At 43.7% G+C, this 22,694-nt stretch overlaps 1 protein-coding gene across 4 annotated transcripts in view; it reads left to right on the top strand.

The window, feature by feature from the left end:
• Positions 1–22,694, top strand: part of ENTPD4 (ectonucleoside triphosphate diphosphohydrolase 4) — a 189,776-nt gene that overhangs the window by 72,637 nt on the left and 94,445 nt on the right. The gene's annotated exons all lie outside the window — the stretch shown is intronic.

Here is a 22,694-nt window from a genome sequence, read left to right on the forward strand (position 1 = left end):
GTGTCTTCGACTGAATGCTCCTTTATGTAATTGATGTGCATGATGCAGATCCAGTAAGCATCCTCAAAAAGATGCAACAGTGAACTTGGTCTTGTGACAGTATGCTCATTGAAAAGAAGCCTGCTAATGACTCAATAACATTTATGTGCAAGCAGATTTCTTCTTCACACCAACTCCTTGCCAGTCCTTGTAAATTTTTGACGGTCATTCCGCCACTGCCTTGATAATCATATCAAGAAATCATTTTCACATTATAGCCCTCAATGTTGTTTTCACTAGTTTTAAGAGTTTTTTAAATGCCCAGGGGGCTGTGAACAGTTCAGAGCACACTGGCAAATTTTGACATTTGTGATTTCAACATGAAGTGAAGGAATCTAACTGACCATCTAGGAGCTGCTGTGGTCACTGTAATGTCACTGTAATACAGGTATCTGTATCCCTCAGATGCAGGTGAGCAATCAATTCACATTTCTGAAGGGCATCCCACGGTAGATGATCCCCCTTCATCTTGAAATACCTCTACTCCACCCACACCTTTAACTCTTTTAACTTGATGAACAATCCTTTTTTTAATTTAACTAACATACCCCTTGTATGATGAATTCTTCATGCACAGGTGCCTTTTGTCCACATTTAGTACTTTGTTGTTGAGAAATTGGATTGTTTCAGGTGATAAGTTAGGTCTTGCTAGGGCAACCTTTCTAAGTGTATTGCTTACTTCTGTCCTGAATCTGTGCACCACCTGCAGTTCCCTGTTCATTTTTGAATGGCTTCTCGCCTTATTTTATGTTTGTCCTGCTCCTGAAGCATTTTATTTTACCCTCTTTTTTTGGGTCTCGCTATGACAAACGCGCTAAGCGCGTTTTCGTAGCGAGAACTATAGTCAGCGTCTCAGCCGAAAAACGACGAGGGGAGACCAGAGCTGGCCGCGCGCCCAGCATTCCCTATGGCGGTGTCGGATTCCGACGAGCGCATTCGGATCGGGTCGCGTGCGTAAGCATCTTGTGGTAAATTTAAATTACCTATACTTAATTTATGCGGTAAAGTTCAATAAGAATAACTCAGTCAAAAATAAGAGACAGAATCCGTGGCATTTGAGGTTTTAAAAGGGGTTTTATTCCTTAAAAAGGAATTGGTTCGAACCAGGTATCATGTTCCATCACCACAAGGGTTCAGGAAGGGAATGGACATGGACATGTACAATGATTTATTAACAGAACATCATATATATAGTCAATGCATTACAGTAGAGATTGATGCAGAAGGCGTAACAGCTGAGAGAAACGAGATAAGAACACATGTACGTAACAGAAGGCGTGCATGAGGGCGGGCACGGAGGTGTGTGCTAGACAACGTCACTCGAAACGTATCACAGGTGGGTGGATCCATAGACGAATCCTGCAGTGTCAGCAGAAATACATGGCAGAGATGCGCGCGCAGCAGCATGACGTGTAATTGACGTGGTACTGGAGGGTGAAGGGGGACTTGACATTTAGCCCTACATGAGGAGACAGAAGTCTGGGGTGTCAGAACAACCTAATCCCAAATCATATCTAATATCTTGTGTTTGAGGAACTGTATTATCTAGAAGGAAAGGTCTCTCGGGCAGAGGCTATTCTATACTGACTGCTAGTGCGTGCATATGCGACTACGTGTCTACGTGTAAAGCAAGGGGGCCATGGGCCTACCATGGTAACAGGAGCTATGAATTACTTGCATGGAGACAGTGAGGCCGGGCCCTTTGCTCTGCAGCTGGGAAGGATGTTTTCCTAAACTACTAGACAGGAATGTATTTTCGAGGAGCGGAGCAGATAACTTGAAGGCTGAATACAGTCTTGGCAGGCAGGCAGGTCGAGCCAGGCACCGCTCGCCGCACAGGGAGTAAGGCAGAGGTCAGGAAGTAGCAGACTGTAGCTTTCAGAAACAGAAGGCAGAAAGGGCTCGATGGCAGGAATCAGGGCCTAACTCGCCAGAGCTAGTGAAACATAAAAAGTGCACCATGTAAAGACGTTGGCAAGGCACACTTAGGAACCGAATATCCGACCCATTCATGGTGGATCTGAAAGAGGACATGTTAACGTTGGACGCAAATGTATTTGCGTCTTCATAGCTGGAAGTGGAGGGAACATACATGTACTTGAAGCACGTACATGGAGCCGGTGGGGTCTACGTTAGGGGACACAATTGACCATAAAATTCATATTACCTCATTCCCTCCTTGTCCCTTACGGACACTTCTTGATATATCAATCCTCATTAATCTATCAATCTGTTCATGTAACATCATTTGCTCTTCTTTCGGTGTTTTGAATGAGGACTTGAATGAGGAATACATGATGTGGCGCACAAGCCGCAAATCACTGGCCCACATTGCAGACATAGGCAACAACTGAATACTATGAGAAGGGCAATACCTAGGAAGGATAGGACCTTCCATCCCCAGGCTGACAACACGCTCCAGAACCAACCGGACCAAGTCCAGGTGCCTGGATTCTGGTGTATCTGACTTGCAATCTTGTGAAGACGAGTTATGGCTCTATATACTGATGGCGCGTTTTCTGGAATGAAAACACAGCAGCTCGATCCGATGACTCTACAAGCTCCGCCCCTATCGGCCAGGATGACGTCAAGGACGAGACGATTTTGAAGAACAACAATCCGCATAGCAGACTGCTCCTCTGTTAAGTTACCTAGGGCGGAAGTAGTTTCATTCACTACTGCTTCAAGGGTTCTGGTTAATTTTCGTATCAGTTTACTATTAAAGACAGCACCTAAGTAGGGGAAGAAACCTTTATTGAAGTCTGTGTATTGTTCCCATGCCGTTTCAGTGTAGTCGACAATCGGGAGATCTCTCTGTGGTCTATTGTGTACTAGATGTTATGTTATGTTAAATTAATTTATTGAGCGCGCTAACACCATTAGGTTTCTTGGCGCTGTACAGAGGGAGCAGGGAGGAGAGACAAACAATAACCCAACTGAAGATGAAGGCTAGTGATAGGATGGATGTCCCTATGATAATCAGGAGGGGCTAGGAAAACAGGTGGCAGAAGGAATGCAATGTAACAGGTGCCATCCCAATCTAGAGGTAAGCGTATATATGCGGTATGACCACAAACGAAGTAGGAATGACGAGAAGCTTTAAACGTAGACTTGCCCTTATCACTGAATTCGATCACAGTAGTACATTTACTATGACCCAGGTGTACTGAACCATTCTTTCTGACACATAATTCACCTTTGACTGGTAGTACAGACATAGCGGGCAAGACTGGTTCGGTTTCGGATTCAACATTCAGAATCATGAGGTTAAGTGTAAAGTTACCTAATCCATATACTTCATTTTCTAGATCAGTCCCTGTCCTTTTGGGAAGACCCTCCTTGTCAGGGAAACATACTTTATGCAGAACTGTGTTCAGATTTCCCCATACCCAGTTGCCCTGGTAAACTACGGAATCGGAATCTAGAGAGTTTATTAAACTAAACCATGCCCCACAGGAACCATTGTGTGTAAACGGGTACGGGAAGAGGGGCAGAACTCCCTTGTATTTCTGATAGGGAGGGAGTCGGCCACATATCCAACAATTGGTAGCATTGCTGGTCTGATGGGAATGATGTAACATACTAATGAATGTGTTGTTGCCCAGCGCAAGTCGGTAAGATAACTCATGCGGGGGCAGTTCACTGAAAGAGTGCTCGGCAGTGACATTGAAGGAAGAATGTGCACGCTTGAAAATAGGGTAATATACATGCAACATTACACTTGCAGCAATAATCATAAGGCTCAGAAAAAACATAATCAAAAGTGTCACTATACAGTGGCTGCGAAGAGATTTACAATATTCACGTTTCTTGAGCTGTTTCTGTCTATCTCTCTCTCTGTTGGGGTCTAGGGGATACATGTCAGAAACTCGTCTAACCGATTCACCTAGGGGAGGACTTAAACAATTAAACTGTCTGACTTGCTAGACCTCAGTTTTAATTTATATTCTTGAGAAGAAGTTTTCTCGGCCAAGGGGAGTTTTGAGTCAGTCTGTGGAGGAGGGCCGGGCTGGGAGGCTAGATCTGGCGTTAGTCCATGACATTTTTTTATATGACTCGAATGAAGCCAGCCCTTGCGGCCCTCGACTTTTATCGCTGTCCTTGTGGTCAAAAGTACTAGTCTTGGTGCTTGCCAGCGGGGCTCCAGCGGACTTCTCCTGTCGAAATTCCTAATGTAGACGAGGTCTCCCGGAACCACTTCATGGGGCTTCACCTCGGTGTTGTCGGGAAAGGCTGCAGCAACCTGTGAACGACATGATTGTAGTGCAGACATCAAAGAAGCAAGGTAATCTGTCAGCATATTACAGTCAACATCGGTAATTTTGCGAGGCAGAGGCGTCCCCCACATATTCGGTGGCCTACCAAAGACCACCTCGTACGGGGATAGCCCTGTTCTAGAGTGTGCGACCATTCTCATGTAAAAGAGTACGACTGGTAAAGCTACTATCCAGTCGACACCTTTCTCTCTACAGATCTTGGCAAGACGAATTTTCAGAGTCTGATTATGACGCTCCACGAGGCCTGCTGCCTCGGGATGTCGGACACAATGGAACTTCCATTGGTAGCCGAGCAGGAGAGATACCTGCTTCATCAGCTCGGACGAGAATGGCTGACCGTTATCAGAGTATACGATGCGGGGCAAACCATATCTGGGGAAGAATTCACGAACCAGCTGCTTGGCAGTGGTCGGAGCAGTGTAATCTGGGACTGGATATGCTTCTGTCCAACGGGAGAGTGCACATACAACTACGAGGACATATTTGAATCCTCGACAACGTTCCATCTGGATATAATCCATCTGGAGGACTTCAAAAGGGTGATCGGGAGGATGAAATCCACCTTGTTCTATGGGAATGCTTTTACCTGGATTGAACTGACAACAGATCATGCAAGTACGCACTTTCTGTTTGGCTGCTGCTCGTAAATGTTTATTGAACCAGAGGTTTTGAATACTGTCTAACATGGCTTTTTCTCCTAAATGTGCAGGACTGTGTACTGTGTTAATGATTACTTGGACCATAGAGTCAGGGAGAAACCATGTAGATTTTCCCTTCGTCATCCATCCCTGATCTGTCTGGACCCCTCCTAGTTCAATCCATTTCTTGATTTCGTCTGGTGTAGCATGTGTCTGTATGTCAATTACATCTAGGGCGGGATCCTTAACTGTCATGCAATGTGTCGGTGTCTGGACTATTGTCTTTGTCAGATCAGTTGTGTGAGTCTGAGTCTGGGCTGTATGCTTTGCTGTTCGGTCTGCCAGGTCGTTACCCTGGGAAATTATATCTGTGACTTTCGTATGTGCCTTGCACTTCATGATAGATATTGCTGTAGGCAGATGTATTGCATCTAACAGAGTTTGAATGAGGGGACCGTGTTGAATTTTGGCACCGTGAGAGGTCAAGAAACCTCTCTCTCGCCACAGGACACCGAAGTCGTGTACGACTCCGAATGCATAACGTGAATCTGTGTATATATTAACTCTCTTGTTCTTTGCTTGAATACAGGCTTGAGTCAGAGCAATGAGCTCTGCTGCTTGAGCTGACAGGGTGTCTATACAATTTGTTTCTATGACTTCAGTTTCTGTCGTGACTGCGTAGGCAGCCACTAAGTCTCCTGTATTTGTTCTCATGCATGAACCATCCACATAAAGTGTCAGGTCTGGATCTGGTAATGCGGTGTCTGTCAAGTCTTGTCTGGGTTTCGTCGTAATGGTAATGACTTCAATACAATCATGTGCCAATGGGTCTGTCTCACTTAATGGCAAAAGTGTAGCAGGGTTCAATGTGTTGCAACGTCTGATTTCTATGTGCGGCTGAAACAATGTTAATTCATAACCTGTCAGTCGTGCTATAGTCAAGTGCTGGGTCTGTGTTCGGTTTAAAAGAACTTCCACGGAGTGTGGAACTTGTACTGTCAATTGATGTCCTAACACTATGGAATCACTTTGTCTGATGGCTAGAGCTGTTGCTGCTACTGATTTCAAGCACGCAGGCAGAGCCTGGGCTACTGGATCCAATGTACTAGATAAATAAGCACACGGTTTGTGTGAACCTGCTTGATCCTGAGTGAGTACCGACAATGCGGTACCTTCACGTTCTGTGACAAAAAGTGTAAAAGGCTTGCTGTAGCATGGTGTCGCTAAGACTGGTGCTTGACATAAGGCTTTCTTTAAGTCGTCAAAAGCTTGTGTGTGTTCCTGAGTCCAAGGGAGGGCAGTCGATGTCGCTGCCTCCTGGGTTGTCAACTGTATGAGTGGTTTGGCTAGAAATGCATACTGAGGGATCCATTGTCTACAGTAAGAAGTGAGGCCTATAAAGGCTCGTACCTCCTTTTGTGTCTTGGGTTGTGACATGTTTACAATTAACTGGATGCGGTCAGGTGTTAGCTGTCTCCCCCCTTTGGACAGCAAGTGCCCAAGGTAAACAACTTGCTGAACACAGAATTGCAGCTTCGAAGGGGACACCTTGTGTCCCTTGTCAGCCAGGAAATGTAAAACCGTCAGTGATGCTTGCTCACATTCAGGTTCGCTTTGGGCGGTGATCAGCAGATCATCGACGTACTGTAACAGGGCAGTGTTGTCAGGCATGTGTATACGGTCTAGTTGTCTTTTCAGTGCTTGGCTATAGATGCTGGGGCTTTCTGTGAATCCTTGAGGTGCGCGTGCAAATTTGAAGCTTCGACCATTTAAACAGAATCCGAAAAGATATTGGCTTTCCGAATCAATGGGGACACTAAAGAAGGCGTTCTTCAGATCAATTACAGTAAAGAACGTTGCTTCGGAATCAATGGCAGTCAATAGGGACGAGATATCTGGGACCACGGGGTACTGTGGTACGATGCATTTATTCAATTCGCGCAAATCGATAACTAATCAATAAACTGGGGGTGCATTTGGATCAGTACGTTTAAGAATTGGAATGATAGGGGAGTTACATAGATTCGAGTCGGTTTCTACAACCACTCCTTGTGCAATGAGCTAGTCAATGATTTTCAGTAAAGCCGCTACAGCATCTGGAGGTAACTTGTATTGTCGGATTCGTGGCAAGACTACTCCTGGTCTGAGTGTGACTCGATATGGTGTAATGTGCATACAACCTACATCAGTGGGGCCTTGTGCCCATAAATGTGCAGGAACATTCTGTAATCTGGGATCAATATCTCTCAACACATAGTGACCCTTAAAGTCACGTAAGAACAATCTTACTCCTTCCGGAGAACAGCAAATAACGGCTCCTAGAGCTTTCAGTGTCTTGATACCTAACAAGTTTTCTGGACATGATTTCGTTAATAACAAGTCTGTAGTGCGAGACAACGGACCAACTAAAAGAGGTACTGGTTTCGATACTTCATTTACAATAGGTTTGCCTGAAAATCCAAGGGAAACATTCTGGGAGCCTGAGAGGGGTGCCCCTGGAACCTCGTCATGACTTATCGTTGTTCTGCTTGCCCCTGTATCAATCAAAAACTTCCTATCTTTCCCTAATACTTGGCTATGTACGGAAGGACCCTCTTGATCTACAGGAACCTCAATAAGAGGCAAGCCAACTTCCCTCTCTAGGCTGTTTCATGTGTATCGCTGATAATCAGGATAGTCTGTTTGTGCATACTGGTACATCTGTTGCGTGGCATGTTGTGTTGCGGCAATGGGCTGTGGCTGTGGTACTGCTACGGTCTGTACTGTCTGTTGTGAAGCTTGCATAGGCTGGATATTCTGTGGTACTTGTTGTTGGACCTGGTCCTTTCTAGGAGGGCGCGGTCTTTCTTTAGTTTTACCTGTAGCTATATTATGTTTCAAAACTGCACAATCGTTGATATAGTGACCTGGCTGTTTACAATAGTTGCATATCCCTTTAACAGGAGCTGCTGAATTGTTGGACTGTGTCATGCCCTTTTTCTGACCGTCAGCTGGAACTGACTGAGCAACTAACATTTTCATTTTCGTGTCTTTCATACGTCTTTGTTCGTGATCATGTTCTTCTCTAATTCTGTTCTGGTGGTACTGTAACATTTGTGAAGGCGTATTAGCTTGCCATGTGCTCTCGACTTTCAGAACACGATTCTTAACTTGGGGCAGAGAATTTTCAACCAATTTGGATACAAAAAGATGTGGATATGACTCGCTACTTGGTTTCAGGCCACTATTAATAACAAAACATTTCTCAAATCGGGAATAAAAATCACTAGTGTCTTCATCGGGTTTCTGTTTGCAGGCTGAGATTGCATCCCAGTCCTCCTTTTTCGTTGCTAACAAACGTGGCAAAACCTGTACTAACAATCCTGGTAATGCTTTAGTTTTGTCCCCAAGCCCTAGGCCTGGGGTTCTAGTATTTTCTTCGTTCTCTAATTCAGCCCAATCAATCTTTTGCTCTCCCACCTCCCATTCTTTTTCTTTGAGTTTCTCGTAAATACCGGCAGGCAGTAATACTTTTAATATTTTCATGATGTCGGGATAGGTGTAATCACCCATGAGTAACATATCTTTTATTTCACGATGGAAACCTGCTGGGTCTTTATCATGACTAGGCACTAGTTTCTTCATTTCTAACAGTTCCATCTTAGTTATGGGTGTGTACACAAACACACGTCTAAAGGTATTATCATCATTCCTAACTGGATGTACTTCTCGCAAGGGATTCTGTCTGTCTATGTAATACATTTTTCTTTCTACGGGTGGAGCTGGGACAAACTGTGTATTCAGAAAAACACTATACCTGTGTCGATGTTCTAGAATTACTTTCGGTACCTAGACCTCTCCATCTATTCAAGAGTAGCTCCATCAAAATATCAGGTAGGGGACGTGGATCAGAATGTTGGCCTTTAAACAACGTAATGAGATGCTGAGATCATGTATATTCCAGCTAATTTCTGTTCATCAGGGGAAAGATTTAAAAAGGTCTGCGCTAAGCCGTCATCACTATATTTATCAGAACTGTCAGCCCATTGTACTGCTGACCTGGCTAATTCTTGTTCATCCATGGAATCAAGTACATGGTACCCCATTCGTTCTTGAAGTATTCTATCGGTAGCCTGAAATAGATGTTCCGGGGACTTTGGATTTGACTTGGCAGCTTGAAAGAGTCTCTTACTTTCTGGACGTACCGGACGTATTGAATTATTAAAAGGTCTTCCCTTACCTACATATGCTATCGTTTCTCTAGTTGGTAATTGCAATGTTCCTGTTGTCGTTTCTGGTTGTTCCTCCTCCTCCGAGGATTCATTTTTGTCTGTATCTATTTCTCTTTCAGGCTGTCTTCTTTCATGTATTTGTTTTACTGCTTTTCGGATCCTTCGGTACATATTTTCTATACAACTCTGTTTATCATGTTTTCCGTCTGCTATATTCTGACCCCATTTGTTAAGTGCTTTCATTTCTTCCTTGTCTACACCAGGCCTATCTTGGTCTCTTATCAAGCAGTTTATGAAGAAACGTAATATCATGCCTTGAGTGTCAACTTTCTGGTATGCCATGGCCTCGCCAATACTTTCAGGACCTTCCCCCGTTTGGACAAAATGATATATTCTGTCTAGATGATCAATCATTCCAGGTAGTAACATTAAATAGTTTGCAACTCGTCGTAGACGTACTGATGCTAGCATCATTCTGTCGTCTTTACCGGGTACGGGATCATATCTACAATCTGTAAGAGGCTCTTTAAGTATGTCGTAACTCGCTGTTTGAGGTGTATGTTGTTGTGCTAAATCCCTATAAGTCAATCGGTGTGTTTGTGGCGGTGTTTGAAAACCTCCTGCTGCACCTCCCGAAGTGCCAGGTCCAAAAGGATTTAGTGGGTTAATGGTAGGGAGAATAGGTGCCAAAAGGGCTGGGAGAATAGGCGCAGGATGTGGAACGGGAGCAGGAGTTTGTTGTTGCGGAAGTGGGTGTAAATTATCTCGGGGTGGAGTGCCGTCAGCAGGTGGTGTGCGTGGCGGCGGAATATTAACATATTCGGGGGCTACATCGTCTAAATAGGAAGAAAGAAATATGTCTTTTGTGGTCTTGTGACATACTTTAGTCGGGAGCAATGGAGGGGGCAGATCCTTCAGTATTTCTGGAGTGGCCTTAGGTAAACCCTCGGCCAGAAGAGGATACATACCATTCATAAGAGTGTTTCGTTGTCGGTCTACTTGTTCTGCTTTTACTCGTATCCCCTCCTCAACTAATACGTTTTCTCGGGCTTTGTCTGAATCCTCTCTACTTTTCTCTGCTTTTCTGAGTGCTTTGTCTGTACGTCGGTGTGATTCTTTACGCCATAATTCAATGGCATCTTTCTGTGACTGTCTGGCTTTCTTTTTCCATAACGCTTCTTCTACTCTCATGATGCAATCGGCATCCCATGTCCCAGCAGCGGGCCATCTCTGATTCTCTGCTAAATCTTTGGTGTAATCCACCCATAAATCGAGATATAATACAGCATCTAAGCCGTGTTTGTGGTACATAAAATACCCTGGAGTGTCCCTAGGTGGAATGGGAACAGCTTCCTCTAGTATCCCTTTTCTAGTTCCTATCTGTCTTAGTTTAGAGAACAGCGGCATGTTTCAGCCGTACTACTTGGTACTTGATACTTACTCGGATTTGGACTCAATTAATACAATATACACAATAATGTAGATCGAACAATCACTCATACCACGACATTAAAACACATTTAAACATTTTGAAAACGAACAACAATAACTAAAATAAAACTAGCTACCTGCATACTCGATATACTGCTAAACAGTACAGATACACCGCTAAACGGTGCAGACCGGGTCTGTGTACCCAAACCCGTCTTGACCGGGCACAAATTAATGCACTCGTCCAGATGCGTCCCCAGCAACGGTACTCACCGGGAAGCACGGAACGGAAGGCCTCGGAAACTCGACACTGGACTGGACCGGACTGGACTCGACTCGTGACGTAGGTACTTCGGAACTTCGGAACTGGTGGGCCTCTGAATACCTCGGACTTTGCTCTCTCAGCTAGGCTCTGGTCGGGATCCTCCGCACTCCTCACCGCCTCGTCTGGGTGTCGATCGCAGCCTCAGTCACCTCCGTTGGCCTGAGGGAGATACAGGAAATCCTGCGGGTACGCGTAGTTGTCCGTCCGGCTGTGGCAGGGGACCGGGCCTGCAACGCACCGCCGGCGCGTAAGGTGGGGGAGGGGTCCCTGTTCGGGCGCCAATTATGTGGTAAATTTAAATTATCTATACTTAATTTATGCGGTAAAGTTCAATAAGAATAACTCAGTCAAAAATAAGAGACAGAATCCGTGGCATTTGAGGTTTTAAAAGGGGTTTTATTCCTTAAAAAGGAATTGGTTCGAACCAGGTATCATGTTCCATCACCACAAGGGTTCAGGAAGGGAATGGACATGGACATGTACAATGATTTATTAACAGAACATCATATATATATAGTCAATGCATTACAGTAGAGATTGATGCAGAAGGCGTAACAGCTGAGAGAAACGAGATAAGAACACATGTACGTAACAGAAGGCGTGCATGAGGGCGAGCACGGAGGTGTGTGCTAGACAACGTCACTCGAAACGTATCACAGGTGGGTGGATCCATAGACGAATCCTGCAGTGTCAGCAGAAATACATGGCAGAGATGCGCGCGCAGCAGCATGACGTGTAATTGACGTGGTACTGGAGGGTGAAAGGGGACTTGACATTTAGCCCTACATGAGGAGACAGAAGTCTGGGGTGTCAGAACAACCTAATCCCAAATCATATCTAATATCTTGTGTTTGAGGAACTGTATTATCTAGAAGGAAAGGTCTCTCGGGCAGAGGCTATTCTATACTGACTGCTAGTGCGTGCATATGCGACTACGTGTCTACGTGTAAAGCAAGGGGGCCATGGGCCTACCATGGTAACAGGAGCTATGAATTACTTGCATGGAGACAGTGAGGCCGGGCCCTTTGCTCTGCAGCTGGGAAGGATGTTTTCCTAAACTACTAGACAGGAATGTATTTTCGAGGAGCGGAGCAGATAACTTGAAGGCTGAATACAGTCTTGGCAGGCAGGCAGGCCGAGCCAGGCACCGCTCGCCGCACAGGGAGTAAGGCAGAGGTCAGGAAGTAGCAGACTGTAGCTTTCAGAAACAGAAGGCAGAAAGGGCTCGATGGCAGGAATCAGGGCCTAACTCGCCAGAGCTAGTGAAACATGAAAAGTGCACCATGTAAAGACGTTGGCAAGGCACACTTAGGAACCGAATATCCGACCCATTCATGGTGGATCTGAAAGAGGACATGTTAACGTTGGACGCAAATGTATTTGCGTCTTCATAGCTGGAAGTGGAGGGAACATACATGTACTTGAAGCACGTACATGGAGCCGGTGGGGTCTACGTTAGGGGACACAATTGACCATAAAATTCATATTACCTCAATCTACCGTAGACAGCTCACGTGACGTCGTGCGGCCCAATCCGAAGGCGCGCGTCGGAATCTGCTCTTGCAGTCCCGCCCCTTCTCGCCGGACAGGCACTCGCCCTGCACGTCTTATATTTTTACTTTTCAATAATTATTCTCAGTATCTCCAAAATGTAATATCAGGGACATGAACCCCAGGGTGTTTCATCAAAATAAAGATTCTTTTCTCAGCGATCGATCGGTAGAATTCACTTACAAACCGCTGACTTTGAGGAGTTGAAAATTGATTTAGTAATTCACCTGTGAATACTAGTCATGTGTTACTAGACGTTTTACTTTCTGCATTTTATTGGATTTCCTTAAGTAGCATTTTTTTCTGTCGACTGCACACTTTAAAATCTCGCAGCTTGTTGTACATTCCTTAGACATCAACAGTGGGCTGGTGATCGCTGACAGCGGTGGGCGCAATACTTCTCCGAATGCCATGAAGCGAATGAAAAGAAATAGTGCCAGACTTTTTTCGTGGGTGCTCACCCTATGACACTGGTGCTCACGTATGCCAAAAATGTTAAACAATATGCCCAGCCTCAATGTTGCCATTGATGTCATCCAAATTCAGTGGGTGACCTATATGCTAAAAACGAAATATAATATGCCAAGCGTTTTGCCATAGAGGAATCACTTACCAAGAATTACTTCTAGTGTGCACATTTTCCCACAGATGCTCTTTATGCCAAGAATGATCTCCAATAGGCGAGCACAAACCTTTTGGCATGGGTGCCCTAGATCCAAGAGGAAAAGTGTGGCTCAATGGTTAGAGCAGGCAGACCTCGATGCAGAGCTCTGGCCAGGGACCAGGGTTCGATTCCTGCCCCGGTGGGTCTCGGGCTCATTAATTCCCCTGACTGGATATTCTCGCCTCAGTGCCTATTCTGATCATGGGTCCCACGCTGCAACTCTGGGCAATAGCTTGCTTGGTCTCCACAACGGCCCCCACAACGCGAGGGATGCCTGGTCTGCACCATGGGGGTGTCCAGGAGTGGACACTTCACAGGGAAAGCCAGGAAGGGTTCCCTTGCGGTATTCGTACAAGCGCCGGGAAACCCACTGTGGGTAGCTGTGCGCTATCCAAGTACAAAAACATGCAGTAGAGGAGTATGGTTTTGAAGCCTTGTCCACTCTCCGCCCATATTTCTAATTGTCTTGTGTCATTGCACTTCGTAACCACTGACTTCCGAGTCATTATTAGGCTTGTTAGTCCCTCCTTGGTACTGCCTTGTCTGCATTTGTTACCTCCCATAACAACTGGACATTATACTGGTGTTGTTACATGGTCTGCTTTATAAGTTGGTGAGCACTATTTTATTTAATGCTCTTTCTCTATTCCACCCACTAACTCGCAGCACGCCGCCTGCTTTTATTTAAATTTTTACTAGTAGCTGTCCGCTTTAACTATAGCTGGTGCATTTTTATTTATTTATTTTAGCAGCCTGGTCTGCATTTAGCGGCAGTGCTTATTTATTTAGTTTACTAGCGCCTATGTGGTGCTTTTACATTCATAGAGGCCGCGCCCCTTTCCTTACACAAACCGCGTCTAAAGAAAGGTAAGCAGCCAACATTAAAATGAAAGTACGGCATGGGCGCATTTACAAAAAAAAATTGTTTTGTCAAACAGATGCTTTTTTTGTCAAAGCCCCTATTACGCCGTTTCACTTTAATGTCGAACACGCCCCTTTCTTTAGACGCGGCTTGTCTAAAGAAAGGGGCACTGCCTTCCTGAATGTGAAAGCGCTGCATGGGCGTTAGTAAGAAACAAATATTTGCAAGGCAATAGGCCTCGCATTTGTGAGAGTTTAAGCTTTTGCATTGCCATTAGCTTAAACTCTCGTTAATGCGAGACCTATTGCATTGTAAATGCTTGTTCTCTTATTTCCTTGGTCATTTGGGATTTGGCATGCATGCTAGTGCATGTTTCACATCTGCCTCTCTTTGTTTTCTTTTATCAGCATGTGCTTGTGCTGTTAACAATTTCTCGAAGCCCCTCAGCTCTGTCGTCCTACCCTCATGTCCTGCTTCTTTCACTCTCTGTGATTTGTTTTTTAAAGTGCACACTTGAGATTTTTCTTTTCTTCACTGACCCAGTCCCCTCTTTGTGTACCTGTCCCCCAGTCAAGTTCTGTTTGCACCTCCCTCTGGGATTGAATACTGCTGCAGTTTATTTTTGGACTCTCGCTCCCCTACTCCAGTCCCCCCTTCTTCCCAGTCTTTCTCTCCCTTTGCATTTCGCTACCAGCCCCTTCCCTGATACCAGTCAAGGCTGCATGGTTCTGGAGAGCTTGTACCCCAGCCTTGAGTTCTGCATAGCAAGTTCAAAGTTTTTTAACCCCCACCTCAGCACACGTCAAGCATGTGTGTCCTGGAGGTAATTTTTGTACTACATATTGAGTGAGGCCCAGAGTAGAGCACTGTGATCCTGGGGGCGCACCATCTGCACTCTCCTTTGATCGGATCTGACTACCTTTAGCTCACTGGAATGTAAAGGACTGACCGTGGTGGCAGAGATATTGTTGCCAGTGACACAGCAGGCCTTTTACCTGTCTGTACAAGGGAAAGTTTTCTTCTCACTACTCCTGCTTCTTAAATTGGTTGTGGATGGAGTGTGTCTGTGGTACAACAATCAAAGCATTTCCTGGACCGTGATTTACTGACTTAGCTGATATTTGTTGAGTTGAGACACTAACTGCTCACTAGTTCCTTGAGTAAGCCTTGGAACACTTGACTTTGATACCTTGAGGGTCAGTGCTAAAGGGGTGTACTTAGTGCTTAATTTTGGGTCCAATAATAGTGGTAAGCTTCTGGACACCTGTGGTAAAAGGCTTGGATTGACCGTCTCAATCCAGAATCCCTGGATTGCTCTGTGGCTATTGAGCAGGTTCCCATAATAAATATTTTTGTACTTTCAAAGAGAAAAATTGCTGGCATCACCATCACTATTGCTTTTGCCAGTGCAGCCATTTTATGTTTGAGTTTTTAAAAATCTTTTTGGTATTGGCTGAAACTCGTTGGTGTTTCTTGCTTACATCATTTTGTGTGGAAATACAACCATTGGAGAGCATTCAGTTATGGCATTTCTAAATTCAAACCAGATAACATGGTTTCCCCAGTACAGCTTAAAAAGAATTGGGCACTGCAATGCCAAAAGCGGCAAGCGCAATGAACAATCCAGACTGGTTGGCTTTGCCGGTCCTTGTTTTAGTACAGGATTTACTAGTCATTGCTTATGCAGATCTTTGTAATTGTTTGTAAGGTTTGTTTGGTAAAGATCAGGCAATGACAGGTGCCAGAGGGCTGAACATATATATATATATATATATATATATATATATATATATATATATATATATATATATATATATATATATATATATATTTATATATATATATATATGATGGACGCAGTTTCTTGGATACCGATGCTTTTACGTGTCCTTTACCTGCTGCGATTTCAAGGGGCCACTGATACTTGGATTCTGATTGGCTGCCACACCTGCAGGTACTTCACCTCCTGGTGTTACTCACTATTACAATTAGGCTATTAGACCACTTTACTACTTATCTAATGTAGAGTTAATAATTTTCTAGGCCCTGAAGAATTGCCAGAAGATCGCCCTGACTTAACTGGCAAGAAACATGTTGACCAAACGAGATTGAGCGCAACACCTTGCAGCGTTATTGCAGAGTCGCCAACTCCTATTTTAACCAGGGGGAAGGCAGGGCTATTAAAGTGTAATCTCCCTGACTCTTCCACTCCCTGTTTTAATCCTACACGTCTGCACTCCTACACTACACTACTAGGGCTGAACATATATATAGGAAAATAAATGATGTAGTGTTGCTGTATAATGGGTAAAATGAATAGGAACAACAACAATCTGCATGAGCAGCAGTACACTTTGAGAACGCAGGTTTGTCCTAGGGTTATTATGTGTTAAGCCAGTATCTGGAAGGAGAAGTTGCATGTACAATAAGATCATGTTTTGATTGCTTATTTTCGAGGACCAGATTGGTTGACAGGCTACTAAGTGCAGCCTCTGCTTGAATGAAAAGGCACAGTACAATATGTCTACAATTGAGAAATGACGATTGTTGGGCAACTGTTCATCAGAACAATGGGTACCTACATTACTAATGATGGGTCCAACTCTGTAAGCATAACTTAGTATTGGTAATTCCACCGGCTTGCAAAAAATATCACTATAGCACAAGGAAAGGCTTAATGTGGATGGATCAATGAATACAGGCTGGCAAGTGTCATCAATTCATAATAGTGAGGAGTTTCTAGATGAGAAAAGTTTAAAGTGCTTTCGAGAAGATAGACTAAGCTGGGTGGAAGTTGGTGGGCAGTGTTTTCATGCGTTATTTCATAGGTTGTTGCCACCAGAAGCTTGTTATTTTCAGACAACTATTTTATGTTCCTGCTTGTTAAACTGTCCTTGTGTAATACTTCCTGTAACTGTTACACTGCTTTGTGTCCCCTACACAAATGGTTGCTAACCTGTGTTCCACGAAGTCATCTCAGGGTGTCCGATACTGTTTAGACAATTAAATAATATTAGCTTAATAATACATTATATACACATAAAATGCAAAATGTGAAACTGAAAATGTTAAAGCGTCCTTGAAACGTGAAAGAATTTGGCATCCTTAGCGTGTTTTGTGGAGCACTACACACGTTACAACAAACAGTAGCATTTGTGGCCTCAATTGAAGCACTATTATACACCAACAAAAGAAGAGGATTCATTAGAAGCAAAAAAACAATATAATATGTTAGAGTCTGGCATATTGTTTTGTATTTTAGAAATAAAACAAATAAAAGGCTGCAAACAGCCTTTTAAAATTAAATGCTTGATTTTTGTAGTTTTTTGTTTGAGTTATAGAAAATAGTTAATAATTTGTATATTTGTTTTATGTATAATTGATTCTGTAGTTTTGTGCATTTGTTTGAGGTTCAAATTGTTAAGGCTGGAGTCCCGGCATCCAATAGTTAACCAGTGGGAGTCCACAGAAGTACAAATGTTAAGAAACACTGCCCTACACCATTCAAAAAAAAGGTTGCTATTTTTGTTTGAGGCAACTTCTCTTTCCTCCCCATACTCCAGAGTATAAAAATAATGACTACTCTGTGGGGGATTGTGTGCCTCTCTCTCTCTGTTGTGAAAACCATGCTAATGAAGCTACACACTGCGTCATTGGGCTAGATACCTATAAATACGGTCTAGGTTGGTGATGAAATGTAATACTCTGTAAAGTACTAATAAACCACAATTTTTATATTCAAATACTAATAAACATTGAAAGCGATATCTGGAATGAACCATTTAAAGCACTATCTCCAATTAACTGTATTATATAAAATGAGTTCCCTCCAAGACATTTAGAACCTCTCATTCCCATTTGTTTTACCTCTAAGAACATGCTATGGGATTGCTTTAACAAGTTACATGGGTACATTGGGACCAGTCCTTCCTCTGATTTTCAAGCTTCTGAGAAAGCTAGAAAGGACACTGCTTGTAACTGCTGGTATAACACAAGACCTTGCAGCCTCTGAGGCACAGGAGGGCCTCCCTCCAGTCAGCCCAAGACCTATCAATGCACATGAGATATGGGAAAGTTGTAGGCCTGTCATCACTTTCCGTTTTGAGCACCATCATTTTTAGGTCATGCCTGCGACAGCTCCTGCACTAGCGCATCTGCTCTTACTTGCAAGAGATATTGTTTTCTGCAAGGAGCTTGAAGCTCGCTGTTTGCTTACCATTCGTTAGCTTCATTGTCACGCTTATTTACTGCCTCCAAATTGGGACACGCGTGCCAGCTTCACTTCCTTTTCCTTTGTCTAGAGCATGGGCCAAGTACTGATCGCTTAATCTTGATTGGGTACATTTCACTGCTGGCACTGGGATTGAGGTACTATTTTTTTCTAGCTAGCACAGTCCTGGTTGCTTTTTCCCTCCCACCTCCACCCCCTGTTGTCTGTTTCTTCTTCCCTCCTACACCAACTAACCATGTTGTCAGTGTTGCTTCTTCCCTCCAGCCTCTCATCAGTGATGCCTCTTTCCTCCCATCTCCCCCTCTAATTCTCAATGTTGCCTCTTCTCTCCCACTATCCACATCTCCTGTTGTCCTTGTTACCTCTTTCCTCCCGTCCCCTACTCTCCTGTAGTCTGTTACCACCCACCCCCATCTGCCATTAGAAAATAAAGCACTATGTCGCACTGGCCATGCCATACTATTTTTGTTTTTAGCTTCCTGTTCTTGCATCATATGACTTTCAGCATGCTGCAAAGCAGACACGATAATCTACAACATGGGAAAAAGACATTGACAAAGCCAATAGCTCACACAAAACCAAAACCTGTTGGTTTGGTTTTAAAGAGAGGAATTGTTCACACTTGTGATGTGTTCTTTCTAATATGAGACCCTGGGGTCCCATTTAAGCGTCCCCTTTAACTGCCATCTAGGTTCCTGTTTTTTAGACGGACTTCGCACTGATGTCATAACCTCATGTGATCTATTGGAAAAAAAAGCCTAGTCCGCATTGCTTAAAGAGGGGTTTGTGGTCTGAGCACAGTTGGCCCTTCTGTTATATGGAAAGACCCCCCTCCCCACTCCCATGGAGAAGTATTTATTTTATGAGCACAGATAATGAATGACGGTCACATGTTGGGGGCTAGCCTTCCCAAGACGTGGGCTGCCCTAGACCCCTCCCACCCCCCTTCTCAGAGGCATGATTTTATTAAAGAATTATTTTTTTTGCCCCATGGGAGAAACCTTGATCTATTCCACTAGCCACTAGGGAGTGCATAGGCCCATGTAATGGGTATGTAGGTTTTTATTCCCAAGCTATCACCAAAATAATTATCTTCAGCAAGCACAAATGCATGCAAACATCTATACCATGCCAAACGACTATACTGCTTGCCTTTTCCAAATCAAACCGTCCCCAATGTCGAAATGTGGACTACCTTTTAGGTGTGGCCTTTGATTTCATTAAAATAAATAAGGACCTGGCTTACAAAGATTTTGTGTAATGTTTTTGTGGCTATTTTCATGTATATTCTATGCAAAATATTTGTTATTATTTTACAAAGCAAAGCAAATGGGTATCTGTGTTGCTTTAAAAAAAAATGATAACAGTGCATTGTGCTGCCTTGTGTTACTTTGCTACATTTCACACGGGAAAACCCCAAAATAGCTCACCGTACCTGGGTCAGTAGCGATAGAAACTAAACAGGCAGTCACAGTGGAAAGCCTAATCAACAATTAGCGCATCGCCCATGTCGTTATTTGAAAAACGAAACAAAGAAAGTTAATTTCACATATTTATCAGTGCATAGATTAATCATACATCAGGAATACAGATATACAAGGCTGCTCCGGGTAGGAAAGTGCTCAAAGGAAGTGTTTGTTGTGAGGATTGGGGAATCGTGAAAGAAGATGTGTGTGTATATACAATAATCACAATGTCTTTAAAAGAAATACATGTCTGTTAGTCAATGAGGCCAGAAAGTATCTACAAAAACAATCAATTTCACGGATACAGTAACACATTTGCTGTAATCCAAATTGTATAGTAAAATGAGTGCAGGTATTAAATTTTAGTCGACGTTTTGACCCCATTAAAGATTAAAGTGTATTGAGTCCTTAAACCGGGGTCTTCTTCAGGACAGGGGGAGACACCTGAATCAGGTGGTAGAATCATAAAGTAGATGTGGGCCCGAAGGCTCCAATGGCAGAGAGGGACGAGGACACTCTACAGTCTCATCCGTAAACTGTTAGGGTAGGCAGGTCTGTAATTGAATCAATTTGACATAATCACAAAATATCTCAAAATACAGTCTGAAGCCCACATCAGGAGAGTGGCAATCATTTATATTAGCAGTGTCTTAGCTACGAGGCCTCGAAGGGAAGACGCTGCTAAGAGAAATTATTGATTCACTCAAAAGTTTTAGTTCCGCTTGCCTCTCTCCTGATGTGAGCCGGATGGGAGAGCGGGCAAAATGTGCAACAGAGAGAGAGTAAAGGATAGGGTAGAGTGACAGGAGGGAACAAACCGAGAAAGGCAGAATATGGGACAGACATATGGCAGCAGAAACCAATATAAAGGTACACAGAGGTAAAGAATGAGTTATAGAAAGTGAAAATTCTACGTGTGATGGAGTGCATTGAAACTGTTCAGCTGCTATCTAACACAGTTCCCAGGGTCAGAGCAGTGGTAAAGAAAGCCCTGCTCAGTACTGAAGAACTTGAACCTGCTGCCCTGTTTAGTGATTGGTTAACAGTAACCGGGTATATTTGCATGGGAGGAAATGACCAAGTGAGTGAAAAGCTGTGTGAAAGCCTCCTCCAAGCCCTTTAATATTTAATTGTCATAACATATAGCATTCAAGAAGCCGGGATACATTACTGGGAAAAGCAGCTGCATACAATATGCACCTCTAGATTTTTATAGGGAATTAAATGTTACAAGCACACTACGTTTTGTCAGTCTCCTCATGGTTGCAGTATTTTTGACACACTATTGCAATGAAGAGGAAGGAAATAATGCTGTGTTTGTTGGGGGTGGGGATGGTTGATTGTAAAGAACAGAGACCAGTTCTTGAGAGAGCACGACGTGAGTGAGACAGGGGTTTGAGAACACTTCACGTCTTTTTGTCTCCAGATGGCACTGACCTGTACCAAGCTCTCCTGCCTGCCAGTCCTGGGCTCCCTCCTGCAGCCTTTGACCTGCTCGGTGTCTGTGCCAGGCTTCTTTTATGCTCTGAATGCAGAGCCCAGCAGGGTACAGGTCTTCGTCTCTTGAGTCTTTAAGATTCCCAATGCAACTTGGCTGGGTGCTATGGTTAACAGCTTCCTCTTCAGCCTCTGGCTGTTCTTGGCATATAATTTGCCCATCCCTGACATATTGTGGGCATTCTGGGTCACATTCTGGCTATGCTTTATATAAATGTGGCCTCTCTTTGACATTTTCTTAGGATTCTTGGTGCCTTTCTGGCTTTCCAAAATATCAATTGGGGAAGTGTAGAGGAGATGATAGAATCACCCTCCTGAGCTAGACTGATAACAATGGGATTCTATCAATGTGAGTGGTGACTAATTTTATATGATTTTGTATATTTCTCTAAACTCGTGTAAACACTGCAATGTGAAAATTAGGCCTCTCTGCGGGTGGCAGAATGAGGGCACTGTGTTTTTAAAATACCCCTCACACACTATGAATCCCATAGTGTCATTCTCCCATCATTGGGGTCTTCCCGACCCTCTATGGGGCGGGGCGTGCTTCGACCTACGAGTGACGCGGGAGCATGTATATTTTTGACAATAGGCTATGTGATGTGATGAGGATAGTGATATGTGTTGGGGAGTGTAGGGACCTATTTACGTGAATGGTAGTGTAAAAAAGGGTTAAAAATTCCCTGGCTAGTCGAAAAAATTAACTTTAATGGTTTCGCAAGCTGGGAACATTAAAAGGGGGTTAGTAAGTAGAATTTCAAGTGTGGTCTACTTTGTCGACATGACATGTTTCATAGGCAGATCCCTCCTGCCTACTCATCAGGACCTCTGTTGATCCCTACGAAAATACTCCATTCTAAACTAAATGTTAAATGCCTATGGTCCTAAAACTTACCAGCAAAAATCGGCTGCTAGTTTTTGCCTCGGGGCTTGAGTTGGCCCTTAGTGAGGCATTATCATGAAAAATTACCAATATGGTCTATTTGAAGTGTGGTGATAGGGCCTCATGAGCCTGCGTCTTAGGGTGATTAGTTGACTGGTTAGTGACCGCATGCCTAATCTGGCTTTATTCCATACCCTTCAGCAGCTCCGTAGATGTGGCCTCATTATATTAAGTCATTTTTCATGATAATACCTCACTAAGGGCCAACTCAAGCCAGAGGCAAAACCTAGCAGCCGATTTTTGATGTCAAGTTTTAGGACCATAGGCATTTAACATTTAGTTTAGAATTGAGTATTTTCGTAGGGATCAACAGAGGTCCTGATGAGTAGGCAGAAGGGGTCTGCCTATGAAACATGTCATGTCGACAAAGTAGACCACACTTGTAATTCTACTTACTAACCCCCTTTTAATGTTCCCAGCTTGCAAAACCATTAAAGTTAATTTTTTCGACTAGCCAGGGAATTTTTAACCCTTTTTTACACTGTCATTCAAGTAAATAGGTCCCTACACTCCCTAACACATATCACTATCCTCATCACATCACATAGCCTATTGTCAA

The sequence above is a fragment of the Lissotriton vulgaris genome, chromosome 11 (genome assembly GCF_964263255.1).
Source record: "Lissotriton vulgaris chromosome 11, aLisVul1.2, whole genome shotgun sequence".
NCBI lineage: Eukaryota > Metazoa > Chordata > Amphibia > Caudata > Salamandridae > Lissotriton > Lissotriton vulgaris.